The sequence below is a fragment of the Ammospiza nelsoni genome, chromosome 3 (assembly GCF_027579445.1).
Source record: "Ammospiza nelsoni isolate bAmmNel1 chromosome 3, bAmmNel1.pri, whole genome shotgun sequence".
Lineage (NCBI taxonomy): Eukaryota > Metazoa > Chordata > Aves > Passeriformes > Passerellidae > Ammospiza > Ammospiza nelsoni.
In genome coordinates this window covers 108,128,996-108,146,431 of record NC_080635.1, presented here as the reverse complement: position 1 = coordinate 108,146,431, position 17,436 = coordinate 108,128,996, and positions in this window count along the sequence as shown.

Sequence of the window (17,436 nt, the reverse complement as noted above, 5' to 3'; positions counted from 1 at the left end):
CTATCAAATCTGAGGAATTTTCTGGGGAACTTTTGACCTATCAGCCTAACCTCAGTTCTCAGGAAGGTCATGGAGCTTGTCTTCCTGGAAGCCATGTCCAAGCGTGTGAAGGATGAGAAGGTGACTGGGAACAGCCAGAGTGGATTTACCATGGGCAAACTGTGCCTGGCCAGTCTGTCATGCTCATGTAGATGAAAGGATTGTGTTGGGGGTTGTTTATCCTTTAGCTCCATTCTGTGAGGTGCAGAGGGAAAGAATGGCAGAGACCAGAGGCTAGCTGCAGCAAGGGAAATTCCAAGTAGATATTAGAAATTTTGTGTCCACCACAAGGGTGGCCAAGCACTGTAGGAGTCTGGCCAGAGAGGTTTTGGTGTGTCTGTTATTGCAGACATTCAGAGCTAGAACGTGGCTATGAACAGCCTGATCCAGCTGATTTACTTGGAAAAGGAGGTCAAACTACTTGATATGTTGAGATCCTTTTCATGCATACCTGGGATTTGAGAAAGACATAAGTCTCTAGTGTGCCTGTCTCATGGTAGCATCTCAAATGCAGATCTCCCACTTTCCAAGTGACTGTCCTAACTAGTAGAAATGATGACATTTTCTTCATTAGAAATGTTGCCAAAACCTGGCTTTGTTTTCACACTAGCAAGTTCTGGAGGAGGTAGAAATGGCAGTTCTTGGGAGTTACTTTTTCCTATGCCCTGTTTCATCTAAAACCAGCTTATTTTTGAACAGATAAGACAGATAAAAGCAGTTAACAGCACAACATATTCTTTATTAACAGATATTTTTTGTAATGTAGTGAAAACAAATGTTTATTGGGAGATTTTCTTTCACAGTGTTTTCTTTCAGAAAACATATTTGACATTAGTCAGAAAAGCAATTTTCACAACAGAAAACAAGAAACAAATAGAACTTGCCTTGTGATTAAAGAGTCCGTGATTTTGCTATTCATATTGTAAACTGCATGAAAGGATCTCGGATAGGATGAGAAAATCTTCAAGTTTAGGTGTCACAAGTTTGTTTAAGCCATTCTCTTTTAATTTGCCTGGGAGAATATGTTTTCAATGAGAGGCTGAAGTCTGCTGGTTCTTGCAGTTGTGCTGTCATGTTGCTGTGTCATCTGGACAGAATGAATTCTGCCTTTCCCCTCAGCCATTTGAAGATATATTGCAGTGTGGTGACAGTCACCACCCTCTTCCCTTCATGTCCCTCCTACCCCAGGACAAGCTATTCCTCTGGCAAGAGAGGCCTGTTCCAGTGCAAAGGACTGAGAGGAGGTCTTTGAGCAGGGGTGAGGGGGTGACTGCATTGCTCCCTCTCTCACGGTACTGGGCTGTCCAAACCCAGGAAATTCCTCTGGTGCCCTGGAAGACTCGAGCCCCAGCCCAGGGGGCTCAGAGACCTTGGCACAGAGCCCAAGACCCTGTGCCTTTGATCTTGACCCATGGAAAAAAATACCAACCTTATATGAGGATTTGCAAGCCATGCCAGTTTAAGTAGAATGATAGTGAATTTATCACAGGGTTAAAACTAAATTTTTGAGGTTTTTAGAATGGGTGCTTGGGGTTCCCAAGATGGAGGAATTCAGGTGTACCTTGTCCTTTTTCCTTCTTCCTAGCCTCCATCTTCTGGGTGATGTTGGCATTTTTAGATTGGTTTAGAGCAGAAGCTCACTGTCTGACTTAGGTGATAGGTATTGGGAAGTTATGGCAAATAATGTGTATGTAGTTTTTAGTACAAAAAGACAACGCTGCCCCAAGGACAGGCAGTGTGTCTCAACCTGTCCTGCCGGACAGACCTCGGCGGGTCGGAGAAAGAATTTTACAGATAAGAAACAATAAACAACCTTGAGAACAAGAATAGAAGAGTTCTGACTCTTTCTTTGTTTGCCAGGCTGGGAAAAGAGACTTTCTAACACATCTGGGGGCTACTCTGACCAGCAGAGATTCTGAGACTGGGCAGGGTCCCGAGTGCCTCCCAGTCTGGCAGCAGGAAAACCATCACATTGTTGCTCCTCCTGCTGCTTTGTTCCTTAAAGCCTAGAGAGATGTGGCACACTCCAAGCTGTTGAAATTTTGCTTGGGGAATATTTTGCAGATAATTCTAAGTGCGTTTCTGCAGCCTGTCTTACACTGTCCATGTGGGATTGGTAAGGGGCCTGCAACACCTCCAGAAATGAAGGGAAGACTGCGTTCTCCTGACTTGCCCAGTGTTGTAGTGCGTTTTAAAGTTTCTCTTGTGTTCCTCCATTTTATGTATCATTCCCCTTTTGTCCTTGTAAAATGGTTCTTCCCTCCCCAGTTTTCCCGCCACAGCTCTCCTGACAGTTATGTTACTATGGTTACCCCTGCCCCCTTCAGTTGTCAATCGCTCAAGTTATGTAACTTCCCCTCCCTTATTTTACCATATAAGTAAGCTTTTCCTCCTCCCTGGGCTCAGTCAATCACCCCTCACTCCTCCCAGCTTTCGAGAACCTTCTTCTCCTTGGGGGATGTAATTGGCTGGGGTCCCGGGGCTCCTCTCTAACCTTGCGTTTATTGGATATGTTTGCATGTCAGTTATGTTGTGCATCTCCCTATATGTTTTCCTATTTGCTAGCGGGGTTTCCCTGCTTTCTCCGCCCCTTGCCTTTAAAACCTCACCTCTCCCCTTGCCCGAGGCCATTTTGCTGGTCAGTGCCCTCCCTCCGTTGGTGCCTGCCATCCTTCAATAAACCGACGTTAACCCCCAGCAAGTGGTCGCTCTCTTTCCTCGTCTCGTCCGGCGCATATAATCCAGTCCGCGATTCGGCCCAGCCCGAGGCCACGACGCCAAGGAGGGCTGATCTCAGATGCAGCGGGGGCGTCGGCCGTTTCCCCTCTAGCTAGCCGGACTTTGAGCTGCATACGCGTTCGCGCACCCCAGCAGTGTGGCTGGGGACCAGAGACACTGTCCCTGAACACCCAATCAGTTGTCAGAGACTTCATGCTGTTCATAGCCACAAATTTTAAAAGGTGGTAAAAAAATAAAAAAAATATAAACAAAAAAACCCAACAAAAACCCCACCAAAACTGGAAGAGCTTTAGAACTAGGTGAAGGTATCTCATGTTTTGAGATGCTAACTTAAACAGTTGAGGTAGGGATGAGATTTTTGTCACTCACCTTCACTTTTATTTAATGTGAAAACCTAATGGCAGGTGCAAGGGGCTGTTTGTGAGGTCCCCTAGAGCAGGGGCTGCCTACATGAAGCCCAGTGCTTGGGGAATGCAGAGGCTTCTGGAAAAGGATGCCTTAATATGGAGTCATTCACTAAAATGGGGATATTTGAAATTGGGAGTGAAGCTTTTAATTTTGGGGACCAGTTAATTTCCTTAGGGGCCATAAAGATGATCTATACCCTCAGGCAAAAGTTCAGGGATCAAACAACTGCATCCTCCCCTTGTGGAAAAGGGGCTGCTGCTCAGCACAAGAAGCAGGTTTATGTGAGTGGTATTTCAACTATTCTTTTTGTCATTTTCTTCTTACATCTCTGAGCTGTCTATAAGAGTAAAAAAGTTATTGCTAGAGAAATTGGAAACTGGTAGTTGATAAATAGTGCTACGTCTCTCTGCAAAGAACAGTTGATGAATGCTACCACTGTATGTGAAATGTTTCTTTTTCCCCCCTCTTTAATAGCAACATTTTAAACTACATTGTCCCACGCAGGGGACTGCTAAGTAAACCAGAAGTGACATATGATAAATGTAGAGCTGTGGTTGCAGCTCCAGAAATCGAGGAATTGCATGTCTCACATGTGGAAGGGCAGTCATGCTGTTGCTGCTTCCAGAGTGATAAATGTAATTCAATCTATGAGCAGCAAAACACGAGTGTAACTTGCTAATGCAAGTGCTTGCCTCCAAGAGGAAAGAAAAGTTTGTCAGAAACTGAGCTGCTCTGCTGTGAAACCTCCTGCAAAGTATTTAGTTCTAAACTTTGCAAGGAATCCAGGAGAGAACCGTGTTGGTATATAAGTCAATAACCCAGAGAATGTTTCTCTAACAAATGTGGTTTAGCAGCTGTGATTATAGTTAATCCATCTCAGGCACAGGAGCACCAAACAAAATGTCACTTTGAGAGATACTGGAACAAGAAAGATAATAATGCTGTAGATGAAGGCCATTACTTATGCCACTATGAATGTGAAGATGGACCTCTGGGAATGACCCCCTACAACTCAGCAAGTTGGAAAACATGTTTTGAAAGCTGCTCTGTAGGAAGTTAGTAAAAAAATTCTAGAATAAAGAGGAAAATAGAGGCTGAAATAGATTTCAGGGGCTGGAAATGAAGGAGACATGCTCCAGTTCTTGCTGGGAACCCTGATTTTGACATGTTCTTGGTGGGCTGCTAATCATGAGTGGTTTCTGATAAAGAGCATGGAGCAGCTTCCTGCCAAAGCTGCTTGATTTTCATGTTAATTCCATTTTGAAATCATATTTAATAAGGGATATATTTTTTTTCCAGAGCAATTCAAGGAAATTCAAGCAGTGTCACTGTTCACTGAGCTTGTGCCAGGGCATTGCAGTGTTTCTGTAAGGTTCAAAAAGATAATTTTTCATGTTAATATGCTGTTAAACAAGCCAACCCTAGCTGTCAGGACTGCCACAGCAAGCCCTTATTGAAAGGTTGTTGTCAAAAGGCCAGCAGACCATTATTGAATGGGCATGCAGGAGCTGATAAATTCCTTATGTAGCTCTGACATATAGAAGGTTGAACAATAGCAATGTCTTACAGCAAATGGAAGTGCTCTAGGAAAGGTCCAGCCCTCCTGTCCCGTTAGAAGGGGATGATTGTTTCAACAGTTGCTTTTCTCACAAGTTGGGATAATGATATATCCATTTTGAACAGAAGAAAGTCAGAAGTGTTTAATTTGGAAACAGAGCACTTTTGGCTTTTGCATTTTTACTGAAATGCCTTCCTACCCACAGAGCTTTTTCCTAGACCCTGGTTTTACACAGGGCAGATGCACAGGCAAATGCCTGCTTGGCATCACGTGGGCTCCTCTTTACTTTTCTAGAATTTACTGTAAATTTAACATCATTTTGATAGACTGAAAAGAAGATGTAAAAAAAACCAGACCATGTAACTGAATAGAAAAAGTGCAGCAGATTTCCTGGGTTTTTTCCCCCCCTCTTCATTTGGTTTAACACACTCCACCTTCAAGCTTTGAATGGGAAATATTGCATTTCCTTTTGGCACTGAGCTCCATCCCCTACTGGTCTCAGCAGGAGACAATGCTGCTTTCATGCTGCCCATCAACACATTCTGTCCATGCAAATAAAGGTGCAGATGATGATTGCAAGTCCTTGTTCCACAGAAGTGCTTGGAGATCCAGATGGAGCAGGTGGGTGGAGATCTAAAGAAAGTGCTGCCCAGCATTACTGACTGCTAATGATATAAAATAAAAGCATTACCTGTACAGCTCCAAATGTGTGGGAACTTTCAGGCAAACATTAAATACAGGGCACCTAGCTGGCAGTAGATTATTAAGCTTCTGGAATGGGAGAAAGGATTGGATGCAAATGAGCAAACAAAGGCTCATCTGGTTACTTCATGGAACAGAAAAAATTTGAAATGAAAGACACATTTGTGATAAACACAATTGAAGTTCCTTGGGAGAGTGCATGTGTATTTAATATCTTCATATGAATGGTTTTTTTTAAATCAGAATAAAATGCTAAAACCAATCATGAGATACTGAAGCAAGGAAATCTCTGGATTATGGTGCAAGTAAATTCACAGCCCCTGAAACTATTTTAAAAAATGCTGATCAGAAGTGAACATCAAACTATGGTGTCACTTAATAGTGGATGAGAGATTCCAAATAGATATTCTTATCAAGAAATGAACTAGGAATACCTCCCCAGCTTCTAATAGATTGTTTCAAGAGGCGTTTTATTTAGAAATTGATGTCTTTTATGGCTGGGTTTTAAAAAAAATCTTTTAGAACATCTCTCTAACCCTGGTGTGGTTTAAAGGTAATTATGCAGTCTTAAAAAACTGAACCACAATCCAGGTGAGTGTTATGCTGATAGTAGTTAGAAACCAAATGCTTTGTTAAGGCTTAATTATCTTTTTTTTGAGAGCTGGCACCAAACCCTTATCAACTCAGTGAAAGTGATCAGTAACACCTCCCCCAAACTAGGAGAACTTTAAACCTTTTTTCTCTGCAGCTTCTTTTCAGAATGATTGAACAGTTGCTCCTGCACTGTGCCAGGTGCATTCCCTTTCTTCCTCCCTCTCTCCCTCCCTCAGGCAAGTTGAGGTGAGCAAACTGGATGAAAAAAGCACCTGTGTAGTTATTCCTCCTTTTTCTTCTGCTGGTAGTAGCCCCCTTGCTTGCAGTTATTCTTCCTCTAGCACAGCAGTAACTGGCTTCAAGACCCTAAACTGACCACTTTTTTTTTTTTTTTTTTTTTAGTTTCTATCTCTTTGCAGACATACTGTCAAGATTTTGAAAAATGCTGCTAGGCTATAGAGAGTTTAAAGCAAAATGTGGGGGAGCACTTCATGTGGCATGGCTTTCTGAACACCACTGGATATGCTGTTTGAAAACTGGTATTCAGGTGAAGTGTCCAGGTCTCTGTTTATCCCTCGATCATATTTTATCTGTTCTGACAGGGGAAAATATTCCATGAATCTGAAAACCCAGTTTGCAGGATTTCTGAGGAAAACTGACAGTCTTGTTGAAAGATCCTGGGTCTAAGAGCCTCTTGCACTTTACCCAGTAAGATATTATCGATAGGACTTGTTTAAAATCTGCCTTCTTCCTCCCTGCAGCCCCCAGATCCTGTGGCATGGGGTTCAATGTTTTGCCAAGCTGGGGACCACTGACAGCTTCTGACAGAAAGAGCATGATTGTCCTGAGTGACTGAGGTGCAGGTAGTTCTGTGGTTTGTTTGATTGGGGATTTTTTTGGTTTGTCAAAATTCACTTGAGAAGGTTTTACTCTTAGGTTTTTTGAGGTCAGAGAAGTGAGATGAGATCTTGCTAGAGTGTGGAAGTTGCAGTGCTCTGATTGTGCCAGGATAACAGCAGGGGCACACAGTTCCCTCCTGGCATGCAGGACAGACGTGTGAGTACCACAGGAATGAGCCTGACAGTGTCCAGCCCTTGCCTCCTGAGCCATGAGCAGCAGGATCCCATTGCTGGGTGATGTTGGGCTGAATGTGCCTGGGCTGCCCTTGGGTCTGGCTGATGTTTTGCTCCATCCTGCCATGGTGCTCCGGGGTCTAAGGAGCTGCCATCCCTTGCCCTTTCTTGTGACTTTGCCACTCCTCTCCCCTTGCCTTTCTGACATAAAAATTGTTTTTAATGGCTCTTGGTCATAGGGGTTTTGTGTACTGCTTACAGGGTCAGCAAGGCTTGTTGTCAGACTGCACAGGGAGAAAAAGAAATAATGTTTGTATATGAGACCATTATGAAGCTGTTGGTGTCTACAATGAAGGGTTATGCTGATAATTAATCAAAAGTCACATCCATATCTGGCACAGTTCTATTTTTATTTCAGAGTCTGCCCTGGGACTGTAGAAGAGCTCTGAGAAACTGCTGTAAGGGATGAAAGAGCTTAAAAATTCCCAAATGACACCTAAATAATAGGCTACAAGAGCAGAGGGGTGGGAAAGGAGGCTCTCTGTTCATGTGTGAGGCTAAATGTTCAGCATATCATCTTTGCAATAGCAGTGAAGTGATGGGCATCCGTTTCTCTGACCTCTTTCAAGACAGCATTTTTCTTTCTGTATCTGAAATCATTCCTGGTTCACCTTCTGAGGACCTTTCTAGTTCAATCTACAAAACCTTTCACAACTCACTGTTCCTCAGTGAAAAGCCATTTGGAAGGCAATGAATCATGAAGTGGTCTGATAAATAGTTGGCAGAGGAAAGATGCTCCAGTGCTTGTGGGACTAGTCTGGGATTTGGATGATCATGTTGGCTTTTCTTTTTTAATTTTTCTTTTTTTTTTTTTTTTCCCTCTACAGCAACGAAAGAAGCTTGGGCATGTAATTTAGCTTCACTTTGCAGCTCATGAAAGTGCTGTGGGAATGGCCTCTGAGATGATTGGTCATCACAGCAGGATGGTATCAAAAGAAAGATTGGAGCCTTCTCTATTGTTTTATTCTTCTAACTTTTGGTTGAACACACTGCCAATTTCAGTTCCTTTCATACCTCTAACTGAAATATATTAAAACAGGCTCAACTTTTATGGGACAGGTCCTCCTCTTTTACTCATGTTTTGACACCCAGAGGATGCAGCTGTGCATGGGATCTGGAAGAGTCCTTTGGACATCTTCCTTTCTGCTGCATTCATGTTAACTTCACATGGCAAGGTTTCACCAAGGACATGATTGTGTTAATCTTTGCAGACTGATGGGACAGACCAATTATTTCTATTTATTAATCTCAAATGTCTTCAAAGAGCATTTGGATCTATGGAAAATTATTATAAAGAAATGGTGCTTGACAACTGACTCCCCTCACTGCTCTTGGTGGTGAATGGTGCAATCAGAGATCATTCATGAACACTTGAAGAGGTCAGTTGTTGACAGAGCTTTTGGTGTACCACATGTAATTGCAAAACTGCTGTTTGTCTTCCTACTGATTCATAACCACCAATTTCTGTGCCATTTCAATGTCACTTTTCTCATCCTGATTTCACGTCATGATCCAGCAAGACATTTGCTATTAGCACAGGTAAGAGGATTTTTCATAGTACTTACCTGCTGAAAATCACCCTGAGCAAACACACACCTGGAAGCAAACATTCCCTCAGGCAGCTTTCAGCAGCCAGGGTCCCATGGGGTGAGGGGCAGAATCCGCAGCACATTCATGCAGTCCACAGTGGCTCACAAAATAAACGCTCTCCTTCCCTCTCAGTTTCTGAAGGGGATCTCCCTGCTTCATTTACTTCCCAAGAAGCAAACACTTCTTCCAAGAGAAACCTCTAGCAGAACTGAGAGCTTTGTAACAGCATCTGACAAGCAGCCATTTGTTTAAGTCCTGAGGTCCCTCTGTCTTGGCCAGTTCCCGATGGATTCAGAAAGACTCTGACAGAGAGATGTCATCTCATTGCTGCTACTCTTTTTCCTCTTTAGCTGAACTTTATTTTTTCTACAGCACTCCTGAAATTTTAGTGAAACTTGAGGGCAGCTGGCCAAATTATCTGGAGGTGGGGAATCTGTTTGTACAAACTGTTTTGTGGCATCATGTGGTAGAGATCTGGAGGATCTGATGATGAAAATAAGCAGTTTGTGACATAGGAAACCAGCAGTGTAGGCTACGCACATCTTTCAGCTGAGCTCACAGAAGAGGTTGCTTCCCCTGTCAGTCAGGCTATGAGGAATTGTGTGCAAGCTTTTGCTCTTGCTTCTTCAGGAACAAACCATCTCTGGTGTTATGTGAGCTAATTCACACAGCTTGGAACATGATGGGAGTGTTTGGAGAGTTTCTCCACCTACAGACCAGCAGGGACAGTGGCCTCTAGGGAGAGAGAAAGGTGATCAGCAGATATGATGGTTCCCCTTTTTCTGGCATAGCTGAGCCTGGAAGAAAACTGCTTGAGGCTAATCAAAATTAACTTCAGTCTGTATTTTTTAACATAATGCTGTTGCTAGAGAACAGCTCAGGGCGTGAAAAGCAGTAGAGCATTTCCACTGCCCCTCAGTGTGTGGAGTTATCCAGGAGTCAGGAGTGATCCAGGCCCTGTCTCAGCCTCACACCCACTTGTCTCTGTCTGACAGGCAGGCAGCTCTGCTCTCGTGTCCTTGCCACATAGCAGAGCCAGAAGATGACCCTTCAGGAAAGGGCAGACAACTTTAGAGCATCACTTGACAACCATGGGTCAAACTGAGGCTGATCACAGACCTGACACTCAAATACAGACCACTCAAAAGTAGTGGGTTCACAGCAGAAGTGCTCAGTGCTTTTTTTGGAGATGCTAATGGGTTATGCCCTTTTGTCCTGTGAGATTTTAGCACCAGCATCTCTAAATCTGCCTCTCATCCTAAATGGAAATTGGTCACCTTCTCCTTAGGGATACAGGTGGGGACACTCTGGGTTTGATGCTCAGTCTGGCTCTCAGTGGGGAACTCAGAGCACTGAACCAAGGGTCCTGGATGGTTTTTTTTATTAAGGAAGCAGTCCCAGGCTTTCTTGAAAAACCCATTTGCTATCTAGCAAATTAAATCCTTGTTAATATGTGCTAGAATATCTTTTGGTTAAGATTCTGCAGCTTCACACTGGTGATATAACTAAGGGTTGTTTTTTCTGCCCTTCTGATCTCCCAACAAACTCCAGTCTCTAGGGTGGAAATGAATGAACACAGTAACAGCTTTGACTGTTGGATGAGAGAACTGTTCACCTGTGAGATTCGTCCACCTCTGGTCACTGAAGCACGGTAACTCTAAATATAATTGTGAGGAAAAAATCCCCAAGACTAGTTTGTAGCTTACCCAAGTTAATTAAAACCAAGCCATAATTAATTGTGTATCCTTTTGTGTAATTTGGCAAGCTCTCAAAAAGCTGCCTTGATAAGATGATTTTTACCACTTTTCTTGTCTGATGAAGATGGCCATTTTCACAAAAGCATTCAGAGACATAGATTAGGACTTAATAGCACCAAAGCACTTGAAATCTTCTGGTTCAGATGTCAATCTTATTAGTGCCTGAGCCTTTTCAAGTAGCACAAAAGCTATTTATTTACAGACTGACACATAATAGCTTGCTTTATTCCTTCTCCCTCCCCTCGAAAGAGATAGTGTTGACTCAAAATCAGTTCCCTTCTTTGGAATAAATGCTAAGGAACACTGTCTATCTTCAAAGCACTAGAGACATTCTTTTAAGCATTGACTGTTGTTATTAGCTATTACTCTAGGCTTAAATGGTATTGAATTAAAATAATTTCTTAATGATAATATCCTTCTCACAGGACTTAATGGTTTTTAAATTGGGCTTTGGCAAATATGAGACTAGGCAAGGATGCAAGCCTGGAACTTTTCCAGAGGCCATTTAAATCAATGAAGTCATCAGGTTGTATAAATGCATCATGCCACAGCACGACAATTAACATTTGCTGGAATGCTTGCAGAATATTACAAAGTCTATCAACTATGGATTAAATGTACCTGAGATGCAGCCAGTTTCCTGACAAATAGAAGATGAAAGCTTTTTTTCTTTTAGATTGACTCTGCTGATCTAATATGCTGCACACTGTAGAAAATGCCAGCAGGCTGTTCAACAAGTCTCTTTAAAATGGACTTTTCTATACAGATGGATTTTGTTAGATTAATGTTAGAAGCTGTAAAGAAGTCCAGTGACTACCATGCCCCTCTCCTCTGTATGAGTGGGAGATGGTATGCATGTTCCTATTCATACCCCTGTCCAGCCCTGAGTGGTGTGTAAACTGTTACATCTTGTCAAGGAGTGGCTTTTTAATGCATTTTCTGGGTTTTGTCATTTGTAATGACTTCATATTTATTTTGATATTTCTCAAGAATGTGCCGTTCAAATTAATAAGGTGCCTTCAGATGTCTAGGGGTCAAATCAAAGTGTGGTCTCAAATACCTGCAGCTGGTATTTGTTTCTCCTGCTGATATATGGCTGTTGGGTCAATGGGTACATGCCTTACTTTCACAAAGCTGAACATGTTTTGGATAATCTTAAAAGTAAATGAAACCAAACCAATCAACTCATTCAAGTCTCATGTCCTTTATTTTTGAATTCTGAATTAATGAAAAAAATTCAACACATTGCTGGAAAAACAACCCTAAGGTTGATGGCAGGGTGGGAAGACATCAGAAAGGACAGGAAGATCTGGGGGTTTGAGTGCTGAGGACAAGGGAGTTGCTGTCAAAGAGGACAGTTTGGAGCTCGTTAGTTTTATAGGCAAATTTTAGATCCACCCTTGCTCTTCTCTTTTGCTGCCTGCTTCAGGCAATCTTTGACACAGAAAACAGTAATTTTGCACAAGTAACATGTGATTTCAGAAAATGATGATGTTTATGTGGAGGGTGAGATTTCCTGCTCCCCTTCTCCATAGTGCTCTGAAGCAGCCATATTTTGTGTGAAAACATGAAAACCTTGTCCCAGAAGAAAGTAACTGCCCTCTGCAGGAGCTGATAATTACAGACAACAAAGCTATGCTGCAGAATCTGAGCAGGAAATCTTTTTGTGGACCCTCAAGCTGTAGAGTGAGAGTTTCTAGGACTTTTGGTTCCTCTGTCTTGGAACAAAACACACTGAAATGGCAGTCACAGTGGCAGGAGATGCATTGTGTGGCTGTTTCTTGGACGCACTGTGATTTTGTAAGCAAAGCCAGGGCTCCTGTTGGATCCAGAGAAGGAGGGAGGACTGCCACCCAACAAGGCTGTAAGCAGCCTAATTCCCCACAGGCATTGCGAAGGAGGCTGCTTTGGAAAGATCCCTTCTTTATCTTCCTTTCTCACTCTGTTTTTTCAGACCAAGTTAATTATATTTGCATATAAAGTCACTGTTTACTCCTGTGAGGAGACCATAGGGAGTGATGGTTTTGGCTGGAAAGGATGCTGTGTTTGTGGGGAATGGAGGGTGGGATAATTGGGTGGGGCTGAGCTTCCCTTTTCCCTTTCTCCCTGATGCTGTATTAAAGCTTGTTGTTGAGTCCTCTGTCCTATGTAACTTCTCACAGAGATTTCTTTGCTGCTTCAAGGCTAACTTTGTTCCTGCTTTTTTAATACTCCTGCTTGCTGCCATTTTGTAACCTTCCTCTACCTCAGGTAATTACATTCTGTCTATTGAAGATTCCTGTTGCTGGATCAATAGAAGAAGTTTATTCTTAATTTCCTTTATAATAGCTATTGTACAGCGCTTCAAAATGGCTGTTGTAGCTGGCTGTAATTCATCAGCGAATGAGCAATCCTGCAGCCTGAAAAGCATCCAAAGATCTTACGGGATGAAAAGTGATATAATCATTATTGGTATCTCAATTGCTCCTTTGACATCTCCTATAAGTATTAGTTGAGAACTGGAGGGTTATCTGGGCCCGAATGTTGTTCCAATCAATTATCTGTGCATTTTCCCCATCCCATCTGATGATTGCTTCTGTTGCTAACTGCTGGTATCCTACAGGGTCCATTGATTGAACTTCAGTCTGTGGGATTTTTTCTCTCGTTCCCTGCTGCTCCCCAGTCCTGCAGTGCCCCTGTGCAGAACTGGGCTCTCGAGGCTGGGATTGCTGGTTTCCTTTCTCTCTCCAACAGCTGCTGTGTCATTGCAGTAGCATCCAGACACAGAGCAAGCTGGCCTCCAGCAATCCTGCTGGCAGCATTCTCATGTGTAAGGTTACGTGCCTGGTGACAAAGAAACTGTTGAAGCAATCTAATAATTCAGGGCTGATGATATCAGCTTTTGTCCCTGAAATAGAAGACCTTCTCAGGATTTTGGGTTACAGATGACAGAGTGTTTTGTAGTTAAGAATGCTTGGGTCAAATAACAGAAAAGGAAAAAAAAAAGCTATTATTGTTGCATGGCTTTGTGAAGCCAAGTATGTGCTTGATTTTCATTGTATTGAGCTGGCACCTCTAATGGCTCTGTCTCCTTAAAGGGAGACTGAGAGACAAGAAATCACATCTTGAGAGAATGATGCCTGAGCCACTGCAAAAAGCAGGTGGAAATGTTTCTGGGCTGGTGGTGTTTAATACCTGAATTGTGATGCTTGAAAAGGCTGCTCATGTTTTGGGTAGTGATGGTAGCTGGGCCCTGTGATTTTAATGTTTTTAAATACCAGCTCAAAATTGCACATCCCCTGGTGGAACCCAATGTGATGCTACTAAAAAATCTGGCTAACAGATAATGAGAGCTGACATGACAGGTAGCTTGCAACGATGATGTTCCAAAGAAAAGCATAAAGGGATGTGTCATTTTGATTAAGGTTTTGTGAGAGATGTGAGATAAATTAACTTTTACTTAGAAAATGGGCAGGTGTCAGATTGTGAAGAGAGATAAGAAAAGAGTAGAACCAAAATTTGGAAGACTGAGTGAGGCATGTTCTCCACAGTCCTTAAAAAACCTGAATTTGTCTTGTACATTTTTGTGATGATGAAAAAAGGATCCTCCAGTCTTTAAGTGAGCTACTACATGGAAAATATGTTTATAAACCAATCTTCTTATTGCATCTGCATCACCATAAAACCTTCTGGCATAGCCTTTTTATAACTCCCATCTACATGTGCATCTCAAGAAAACTATTTGCTTTTGAGTATGATAGTGAGGTCTATTGAAAATACTAAATAATAAATTATGCAACTTTCTCATTCCCTTTCAGTGAAATGCTTAATAGACAAAATTCAAACACCGAGTTAATTCACCTGTAAAGTGCTTGGCCATCTGAATTACGCTTTTAATCTGCAGCAGCTGAGTTATGTCCCACTCCTATAATATTGCTGGAGGGGAGGCTGGACAGGTAGAATCTACTTCTTTTACAGATTGTAGGGATTAACTTATGCAGACAGCTAACAGCCTGTTCTTACTAGGTGGAGAGAATTTATTGGAAGGGCTCAGGATCTTGCTCTTGCTGTCACTCGTCGGTGATTAGGTTGTTCTTCCCCCTCAAGAGCTGATCCATTTGAGTTCAGCCCTGAGCTGACTGAAAGTGCTGCCTTCTGGAGACATGGGCTTGCAATGTGAGGGGAGGGCTGTGCCTACTTGTGCTCCTGACCAGGAGGGATGACCAGGCTTGTTTTAGCTAGCTCGTTTTTAATTTCTGCTGTTGGCTAACATCTGAACAGAGCTGGCAGAATAAGTGCCAATTTATGTAAGCATGAAGACTGTCGTGGTCTGATGTTTGTAAGGCTTGAACCTGCAAACTTTTCTCTGAACACTCAAGAGGCTGTTCAGTGGAATGTAAGCTGGCAACTCAGCCTCCTGAGGACAGCAGGCATCTGTCCAGACTGTTCGATATTCTGATCTAGATAACCATGAGCTGAGTGTCAGTTAAGCATATTGTTCACCTTACAGGGAAAATATCAATATTTCTCTTTTCCTTGGGGCAGCTAGAGGTATAAAAAGCTTGCTGCTTGATCGGATTCCCACATCAGCTACCGTGATTGTCATGGTAAGAAGTGTCTCTCTTGACCTCTGCTTCCTAAGCTGACCACTTGCTCTCTGACAGACAGAAATCAGAGGCTTGAGACATAACCAACTACTTTTGTCTGCCAATTTTCTCCAGCCCCTTCAGATTCCTGAGGAAAAGTACCAGGGGTGGCAATCATAAAGGGATTCACTCTGTAAATATCAACAGACCATGAAGGTCATTATGTCTGTTAGCAGCTCAAAACGAGTTGTGAGAACAATCCTCTGAAGAGACTTCTGTAAAACCCCCCGTGTCAGGATTCCAGCCATATGGAGAACAGAAACAAAAGAATTAAAATAAAAGGAAAAAACCCTCATTTGATAGCATGTTAACCAATATTTTTTAATACCTTAATACCTGAAAAGTCACTTGAGATTGTCAGATGAGAGACAATATGAAAAAAAGGCATTAATGCACATTCTGTAGTGTGCAAGAGAGTTGCATGGTTAAATCTTACTTGGAAAAATGGCTTCAGTGAAACCTGTTCATTTTACAATGTCAGCTGATGGAATGGGAGATGCAGCATCCAGGTTTTATGTTGGATCCATGCAATTCTGTGTAGTATTTGTCTTCACTTAAATTTACTAAAGATGATCTGCATAATTACCACTTGCTTTTCTAGTTAAACTTGACCTCAGACTGGGCTAGATGATTTTGATAAGACAAATTACATCTTGTCCTCAGGACAAGTGAATAAGATACTAACAGAGAAATATAAAGCTGGAAATAAATAAAATAATTTTACCTAATGGAGCAGCATAAAAGGGGTGCTTTTTATGGTCTTTGAGAAACACTTTCAGCTGCAATAATTTATTTCCACAGCTCACAGAAGCTACATGAATAACTAATATTCTCTGATAGAAGCTCTATTCTATTAAGGAATCATCTTTGCATTAAAGGCAAAGAAGAATAAAAAATGTTGTGAAGACAAGGTAAAGCTATTAGCAAATCTCCATTCCAAAGTCTTTTCCTACTTGTAAACCATTTCTATCAAGGGAGCAATTTCCTCTGTGCTTCCATTAGTGGATAATATTTTCCTTCAAATAATGGGCTATGGATGGTGACTAACCACAAATGGTAATATTCTCTCTTTTAAAGGCCTGCACAGCACACTTTAATGTTCTGCCATGGTGCATTAGAACATTGACTATTTCCAATGTGAAAACTCGTTTGTTTAGAAAAACCTCTCTTTCTCTCTCATTACTTCTCTCAAAACAGCTGAATGAGAGTGGAGATTCTCATGAAGTTCCAGTTGTCCTAGACTTCAAATGTGTGTTCTACAGTTAGCAGACCTTGGAAGAACACTTTACATGCAGCTTATGAAAAAAGACAATAAAGTGTGATGAGCAAGGCAGGAGGATCTGTGCATACGCTGTGAGATTTGTTACTGCTCACGTTGCTGGGCTGTGCAGACTTGCACACAAGATAAACTGGGCTGGGATTAACCAGGTGCAGGATAACAGCATTCTGTTATCTGTCCCTGACAAATTACAGGCTGCTAGCTGGAATTGCCACTTGCAGATAGCAGCCATTTAGTAGCAAACTGCGCTTGTTTTTTTCCGGCTAAAAGCCTGAAACAAGGGCATGTTTATATAAGTACATTGAAATATGAAATGCTTTGAGTCCATGTAAAGGAAATGTAAACCTTCCTAGCCTTTCATTTGCTATCAAACATTTACTGCATTGCAGGTCTCTCCAGCTCAGGAACAATGACAGTGTAGCACACCCCACGCACACCGTGCTTTATAGTGTCACAGTAATGTATGTCTGGGGCCTTCTTCAAACCTGTGTTCTGCTTTTATAGAACTGGTTTTGATTAAAGAGAATACAGAAACGTTTTTTTAATGGTTGAAGTGTGACAATTTATGAGGGAAAGTAAATGCTTTACTCTTGAGGGTTATTGCAGGATTCACTGCTCTGGAGTAAATGTCCCTGCTCACAACTGAGCTTGTGTGGTGGAACGAGCACAGCCCACAACACTGAATTTCCTGACTTAGCTTTGCATTAATCTGTTTTCAAATAATTTTATGTTCTGAAAACTGAAACTGCAAAAAACAAGTGCTACTGTTTTGCACTTCAATGCCATGGCACTTTCTTTTCTAGAATTGTCTTAAATGACATATAGTCCCATGTCCTAACTTTAGGGCATAAATTAGGGGATATTTTTACCCACCATCAAGTGAGAAAAACAAAACCTTTGCAGCTGCAGGAGATAAGGAGTGAGACTACTACATCTAAAAAGCATTTACATATAAAGAGAAAATGTAACCAAATCACAGCAAATGAAGCTCATTTTTAAAAGCAGTGTGCAT